Source organism: Tenrec ecaudatus, chromosome 4, assembly GCF_050624435.1.
Source record: "Tenrec ecaudatus isolate mTenEca1 chromosome 4, mTenEca1.hap1, whole genome shotgun sequence".
In the NCBI taxonomy this organism is placed as follows: domain Eukaryota; kingdom Metazoa; phylum Chordata; class Mammalia; order Afrosoricida; family Tenrecidae; genus Tenrec; species Tenrec ecaudatus.
The window spans coordinates 120,575,897-120,584,331 of NC_134533.1; positions in this window are offsets into that span (position 1 = coordinate 120,575,897).

Genomic DNA, 8,435 nt, shown 5'->3' on the forward strand with positions numbered 1-8,435 from the left:
TGTTTGAGGAGTCTGGGAGCCCCTGAGCAGTGGCATCTGACAGGAAGGGGTGCAGGGTCCTCGCAGCTGCTTCACCTCTGCTTGGCTTCACCACCTGGAGTGTCGCGCAGTGAGCTCTCGTTTTCTGATGGAGAACAAATCCTATGCAACTTCTGATTGTCCACTTAGAAAACTCACAAGGAGAGAGACATAGGCAGCCGCCGCCGCCGTCTTCATCTCCACCACCTCCACCACACCTTGCATTGAATGACCCTGGAATTGTTTCTGTTCTGAATGGACTAAAATAAAGACAGCTTTGGAAGATGATGAGCTTAAGTCCATGTGTTTGCCATGTGGGTAGGGCGGCATCGTCTCTGTGGCATGGCCTGAATTGAAGCTGTCATCCTGTGGTTCACCTGGCACCCTGACGATTCCCATCAGGGATGCCAGTGGTACCCTCACTTGGTCTCGCTCCCCAAGCTGAACGCTTTCCCCTTTTTTCCTCTTTACCCATCAGACAGCAGGAGGTCCAGGACATTGGGCTTCGTTTTAGCCTGGCCTCCAGCCTAGCGGAGAAATGTGGCCCAGAGACCCACTGACTTCAGACCCCAATGTTGCCATCTACTCTCTACCCACAGCCCCGGCCCCTGCCTCTGAAGCTGTGGTCCCTACGGTCAGATCACATTTGCAGTGGGAAGGGTGGTTTTTTAAAATGCGTTTTTATGGGCTGGATATCTTGATCAATAGCAAACTTTTTTTTAATGGATTAGGGAAATAAATGTCCTCATGAATCATTTATAAAGTCTGTTCCTTTCACCGTGCGGAATAAAGATAAGACTGGCACACCTGACAGTTTCTATTAGCTGCTGGGACCATCGCTGCTGTGCCTCAATCCAGCCTGGGGGCGGGGGAGGTCCAGAATAATTTTTACCTTGTTTCCAGCTAGTTTTCACCTTCGCTTTGTCTCCACTTTTTAACCTGCTACTTGTTGGCTTTCTTTCCCATTCTGTATTTTCTATCTGACTCTGTATTCTAATGCCATTGCTTTCTCTTGCTTTCTTTCTGCTGTTTATCTTTCTTGGACTGGCATATTTACAATAAAACTGAAACAAACCCTGAAATGTTCGTGATGGCTGAGAGCCGCTGTGATCTGGAACGCGTGGTTCCAGATGCTCCCCAAAGAAAATGGAAATACCCACCGTCCTCTCTCGGCTCCACACCTCTCCTCTCACTGGCTCAGGCCCCACCTCCCCACCTCCCGCTCTCCTCCCTCAGTCTTGGTTCAGATCCCAGAAAAGTCTGGGTGGCTCCTTCCCATTTTTAGCCCTGGGAGTCTGAGCCAATCACACACCCCCACCCTACCTCCATGCCCCCTAAACGGAGACACATGTTAATGAAGTTTGTTGGGTTTTGTCTTCCTAAATGCACTTTCACAGAATAGCCATCTATTGATACCTGGGGTAACTCTAGTCAGATATCACTCCAGATTCCACTGGGAGCTTGAAGATTACATCAATTAAAATATAATACTTTGCTTTATTTCTTTTAATTGCTTTTCAGGGCCCCAACCGTCACAAGATCTGCACCTCAGAACCCAGGTGGGGTGTAAGATGAGCATGTAGATGGCCAAAAAAATCTTTTGGCTTCCTCTAATCCAGTGCTTACATGGGAATATTCGTCCTGGACACTTGCCAACCAGCCCTCTTATTGGTTAGGTGAGACTGAAATATCATGATAACCAACCCACCTGAGGCCACTCTGAAAGTTTATTAGTTTTGGATTCCAAGGAGTTTAATTTGCTTTTAGAATCCAAGGGGGACTTCCCCATGGTGTCAGAGTCACACACAGGAGGCCGGAGGGGCTGGGGCATCTCAGAAGGCAGGTTGCTGGCTATGTGAAGCCTGAGGGCCCCCCAGCCGGGGGAGGGGGGGAGTGCCCAGAGGTAAAACAGTCTGGAGACGATAAGGGAGATTTGATCCCCCAACTGGATGTCGGCTCTCTTGGGGTCGTGACAAAGGAGCCTGTTTGGAAAATCCAGAAAAGGGATCCTTTCATAAAGAGGTTACTGAAAGGGAGTGCGTCCTTCTCCAAGAGCACTGAAACCCTTAGTCCCCTTGAGCTCTGAGCAGTAGCTCCTCCCACCCCTGCCCCTCACCCCCATCCCCTCCCACCACCCAAACAGACCCTTGGAGGTGTGACGGTCAAATGATGCTTCTTAAATATTGGTGATGAGATGCCATGCAGAAGACTCGTCCCTTGGGGAATCGGGGTGGGTGAGTGGGGATTGTAAGCAGGTGTGGCTCAGAGAGAGAAGCAGCCACGTTTTCAGGGCACTTCGATAAGAGAAGGCCTGTCGCTGCTGATAGAACATTGTCCATTTATTTTCATTAATTTCATTACCCAATTCCAATGCTGGCTAGAATCCAGAAGGGAAAAAAAGTACTGAGATCAAACATGAATGAAGCCCACGAAGGCAATACAGTGGGAGGGCTGGGGGTGGGGTACCAAAGAAACCCGCTCGGATCAGAAAGGACAGAGCTAGTGGAGCGCCAGGAAGGGAGCATAAGGGGGTGGAGAATATAGAACAGGCCCATAGGACCCTCACTACCAGAGTATAGGACCCTCACTACCAGAGTATAGGACCCTCTCACTACCAGAGGATAGGACCCTCTCACTACCAGAGGATAGGACCCTCACTACCAGAGGATAGGACCCTCACTACCAGAGGATAGGACCCTCACTACCAGAGGATAGGACCCTCACTACCAGAGGATAGGACCCTCACTACCAGAGGATAGGACCCTCACTACCAGAGGATAGGACCCTCACTACCAGAGGATAGGACCCTCACTACCAGAGGATAGGACCCTCACTACCAGAGGATAGGACCCTCACTACCAGAGGATAGGACCCTCACTACCAGAGGATAGGACCCTCACTACCAGAGGATAGGACCCTCACTACCAGAGGATAGGACCCTCACTACCAGAGGATAGGACCCTCACTACCAGAGGATAGGACCCTCACTACCAGAGGATAGGACCCTCACTACCAGAGGATAGGACCCTCACTACCAGAGGATAGGACCCTCACTACCAGAGGATAGGACCCTCACTACCAGAGGATAGGACCCTCACTACCAGAGGATAGGACCCTCACTACCAGAGGATAGGACCCTCACTACCAGAGGATAGGACCCTCACTACCAGAGGATAGGACCCTCACTACCAGAGGATAGGACCCTCACTACCAGAGGATAGGACCCTCACTACCAGAGGATAGGACCCTCTCTACCAGAGCATAGGACCCTCACTACCAGAGCATAGGACCCTCACTACCAGAGCATAGGACCCTCACTACCAGAGCATAGGACCCTCACTACCAGAGCATAGGACCCTCACTACCAGAGCATAGGACCCTCACTACCAGAGCATAGGACCCTCACTACCAGAGCATAGGACCCTCACTACCAGAGCATAGGACCCTCACTACCAGAGCATAGGACCCTCACTACCAGAGCATAGGACCCTCACTACCAGAGCATAGGACCCTCACTACCAGAGCATAGGACCCTCACTACCAGAGCATAGGACCCTCACTACCAGAGCATAGGACCCTCACTACCAGAGCATAGGACCCTCACTACCAGAGTATAGGACCCTCACTACCAGAGTATAGGTGCGATTCATAGCGACCCTTAGGGGGTTTCCGAAGCTGTAAATCTTTACTGTAAATCTTTCTTCCGGCCTCAAACTGCCCACCTATAGCACCACCAGGGCTCCTGATAATGGGGCCATTGATGAATTTAAAATATAGGTATTTTCATTTGCTTGGATTTATGGAGGCATGTCAGGGAATCAATGTGCTGTGACTTAATGTGTCTGGGGAATTCGTCCTACTGAAGAGGGGGCTCCAAGAAATTTGTGGGAAATGGAATGAAAAGGTAATGGGATTTCTGCACGGACTTTGTGAAGCCCCTCATACAGGTAGCTTCCATATTCAAGATGCTATGTTCAGAGCAGAATAAATTATCCTCCCGCTAGAAAACAAGCTGCAGAATCCTGCCCAAGCCACAGGATTGCTCGTACCCGGTCTAATGTCCTCCAAGAGGCGGCCAGGCCGCAAAGGCTCTCTCCTTGTCTTGCCTCCTTTTACGCCGATCTGTGAGTGACCTTGGGTGTTTCTCAAGCACCCAGCACCCCATTATGACTGTGGGAAATAATGAGGAAGGAGAAGCAGCAACCAGGGCCTGCCTGGGGAGATGACCGTACCTCTAAGCCACAGTGAAAGAAGAGCACGCTAGGTGCTGTGGATTGGCAGATAAGGTGGCACAGAAATCCAGGGGCGCGAAGAGCCCAAGTACCTGAGATAGCAAGCGAGCGCCGAGAGGAAGACCCAGGACTCATTTGTTTGTCATGTGGGTTAGCGTGTTAATGCCTCTGGAAAAGCAAGCCTTGCTGTATGCCTCCGAAGTGCAATGTGGTGAATTTACATTTCATTAACTCCATCCTTCACTGATAGAAGAAGGATCATTGCTTCTACTGTACAGTCCCACTGCCGCTACTCCTTTTCAAAGGAGCCCTGGTGGCGTGGTGGCTTACACGAGGCAGGCTGTTAACCACAAGGTCAGCAGTTCGGAAGCACCAGCCACTCCTTGGGTGAAAGACAAGGCTCTCTGAAACCCATGGGTCTCTATGAATTGGAATCGACTCACTGGCAGTGAGTGGTTCCTCAGCGGCCAGGGATCCCAGCTCTCCTGCTGGGCTTCTCCCTATTTGCTGTCCACGCTGTTCTGAGATTCTCGCCACTTCCTGCTTTCTGGTCTCCTTATGCTGTTTGAGTGGAATTCGAGGTGGAGACCAAGAGCCTAGTCCTACAGAATATGGAAAACCTAAACGGAACAGCAGCGAAACTGTCTGCAGTATGTTATGAATAATTTTTTAAAAGATTAAACATTTTTAATTAGAGGATAGGAGTGTGAATCCAGCAGTGTAAAGATGTGGAAGAAATGTGTAAAAATTAACATAGAATCAAATTCCTGATGTACAGAAACATTTAGATCTATTTTCCTTTTTCAGTCCATTAAACTCTGCGGCTTTCCATAGCACGAGGAGTCTACCTGGAAAGTTATTCTACTTGGCTGGCTCTGATTAGATTCTTAGAAGCTTTTCCACCGGGGGTAGGGGGATGTAATTTCCATTTCTACATCATCTGTAATCCCACAGCACCAAGTGTGCATAGAAAAAGCATTTCCAATCATGAAAATATGGATAAACGTGAGGGACAAGAGGCAGGAAAGCAGCACAGGCGGCTGTAGCAGAGGGCATGCTCTTGGTGCCAGTGGGCTGGGCTGGGCTGGGCTGGGCGCAGGCACCAGGCTCAGCTGCAGTCACAGGACTTTAAAAGCCAGCTTACAGAAGATCGAGCGAAAGCAGTAGAGACTTAAAGTTCTTTTTATTTGCGTTTTCTTTGTCTTTCTTTTTGTGTGGGGGCGGGGAGGTTTGCTTATTAAATGAGATAAACTGGTGTGCGCTGTGTGTCTGTGTATAGATCGCGGTCAATGCTCCTCACAACCACTTCAGGAGGGAGACACTTTTCTGATGATCTCTTCAGCCATTCTCCGTGTTCCTAGTAACATTGCTGGGTTTAGTCTTCTGGCTTTTAGTGGCTTAGTTCTCGATGACTGACCTTTCATGTAATTTATTTCTAAGCCGAATATAAATGCAGATGCATGAGGGAAAAGGGCCTTTTTCCCTGCTCCCAGTTGAGTGATAAGATACCTGAGTTGACTCCTTAAAGCATACTGCCCCCCCCCACTCCTCCCATCTTTATTACCAACTAAACCTCTGCCATTGATAAGGGACCAGGCAAAATGTCCTGCGGATTACATGATTGATCACAGCCAATTAGAATAAAAGCAATGCTGGTAGACTTGGAATTGGACTCACTACTGATGAATAAGGAGCCCTGGTGGCATAATGAGCCATGCATGGAGCTACTGACCCCAAGGTTAGTAATTCAAACCCAGGGGAGAAATGAGGTTTGCTGCTCCTGTCAAGGTTTACAGGCTTGGGAACCCATGGGGCGGGGGGGGGGGGGGGTTCTACTCTGTGCCAAGGGTCCCTATGGGTCTGCATGGACTCAGCAGCAAGGGTAGGTTTGGTATTATCAATAACCCTGTCCAGGTTAGAGGGCAAAAACCAAAAACAATTAAAAAAACACGATAATGGAATTATTCCAATGTGGGAGATTCGCTGACTGGTCAAATACAGAATTCAGAAGCAGCATTCTAAGCAGCCAACATATCTTTCATTTTAGGTAAAATAGCAGGTTTTCTCAAACTGCCAATTTCCAGAGGATTTACGACCTTCCCTGATCCAGCCCCTGCGATCTTCCAATCTCCTGACACTTTCTCACCTTCCATTGCCTGCAAGCGCGTGGCCAAACCATCAGGCGTGACTCTTCCTAAAACCACTTCCTCCCATGGTTCTCTGCGCCTGTACCTTCCTTTGACTTGGCGTGTCCCACCTCCCAAGATGCTTTCCCCATTGATCTCATGGCCCACACCTACCTACATTTATGCAGGAGGAAAACCATCTTCCTGCAGTCTCCTGGGACCCCCACTGCCAGGGGAGGAAGGAAGGCCTTCCCCCTCCCCAACTTGTGCAATCTTAGGGCCCTCACCACTTTCTACATTGAATTTTATGGTTTTCACATGTCTTGTGAAAATACTCTCACCTGCCATCAAGCGCAAAAAGATGCCTGTGCCCCATTTCTTCTCTCCAGTATCCGATACCTGCCATCCACTTATTCCCCGTGAGTGCGCAAAGGAGGTAAATTCAACTGCCCGCAGTGTCCTTTTAAGTTTTCAAAACATCATAGGTATAAAATGAGTGGTAGAAATATGTGAATCCTCTCTTGATTTAAGGCAAGACTTTGAACCGGTTCATCCAAATAAACTGAATCAGAATCTACATCTTCACAAGATCCCCAGGTGGTTCTAATGTATGCAAGAAGAATCACTTGGGGGGGGGGGGTCCATAAAATCACCTGGGGATCTTATTATACTGTCCATTCTGATTCAGTCTTTCCAAGGTGGAAATGCAAATTCCCAGCAGGGATCCAATCAAAATAAACTCTTTCAAAGACCTGGCTTAAAGTGGCCATTGCAAAGAATCATTTTACTGAGAATGCACCTAGTAGAAAGAACAAGCTGATTACATTTACAGGATGGGGAGAGTTGATTCTGATTGGAAGTACAAGGGGCTGTTTTCTATCGGTTGTCTACAAACTTTCTATACAGGTCACACGAGTTCAGCCTCCAAACTCCCAAACCAGCTTTGGAAAACTCAATCACCCGTCTTCCCTAGCTCCTCATTATCCTCCAAAGTGATTTTTTGGCTCCAAAATGAAATTCCTTAGACTTGGTTCATGGGCTATTCCTGTCAATATAAGTCCATCAAGGAGGGCTTCGCTCAAAGCAAATATGATCTTATTTTCTAGAATAATCAAAAGCAACTGCAGGCTGCTTCACCTGTCAAGAAAACAGGGAAAAAAATCCCTTGGTAGTTTGCTTTAAAATATGAAAACATCATAATGGTTTAAAGGGCAACAAATTATAGTATTTAGAGTGATTATTGTACTGAGAAGTCTATCCAGTTCTGACTAATGCAAAAATATGCTGCTATTTTCCTAAGTATTGGTACTGAGAGCAATGAAACACAAGATGAGCTGATGGGGGAAACAGCATGTCTCCAGGTCCTGCTAAACTCCACTTAGGAGCCAATTAGGAGCCCTGGTGGTGTAGTGGTTACTACTGGGCTGCCATCCACAACGTCAGCAGTTCAAAACCACCAGCCACTCCTCAGGAGAAAGATGAGGCTTTCTACTTCCATAAAGAATTACAGTCTCAGAAACCCACTGGGGCAGTTCTACCCTGTCATAGGGGGTCACTGAGTCAGCATCGAGTGAACAATAGTGAATGCTACACATCCAACTCACTACTGTTTTATATTTCATCCTCCTGATGGCTCTGTCGGTTAACTATTACTGTTTTTGGAATGGAAAAAAAAAGGAAGGCTTTTGTAAGTTAAATGAACTTACCCAAGGTTCAGTGAAGGACAAAGCTAGGCTTCAGCTCCAGCTCTGTCTCCCCTGGCAGGTGTCTCCATGTCCATCACTGGATCCCATCAGGGATGTCTGCTCCAGGAAGAATCAAATGCAGGCCGGGTTCATAGCGGCTTCATTTTTTATTAGGACTCTTGGTTTCTGTGGTTGAAGCAGACAAGTCACGTTGATGTATAACTTTGCTCATCCCTAATATTTCGCGCTTGTTTTTGAAACACGTGGTTTCCATAAATGCTGAGAAATCATCAAGGATGCTGCATCTGCTCCTTGAGATGCAATGTTACTCTAAGAAGGGTGTTCTTATCTGGCATCTGTTCCTTTGGTGGGCT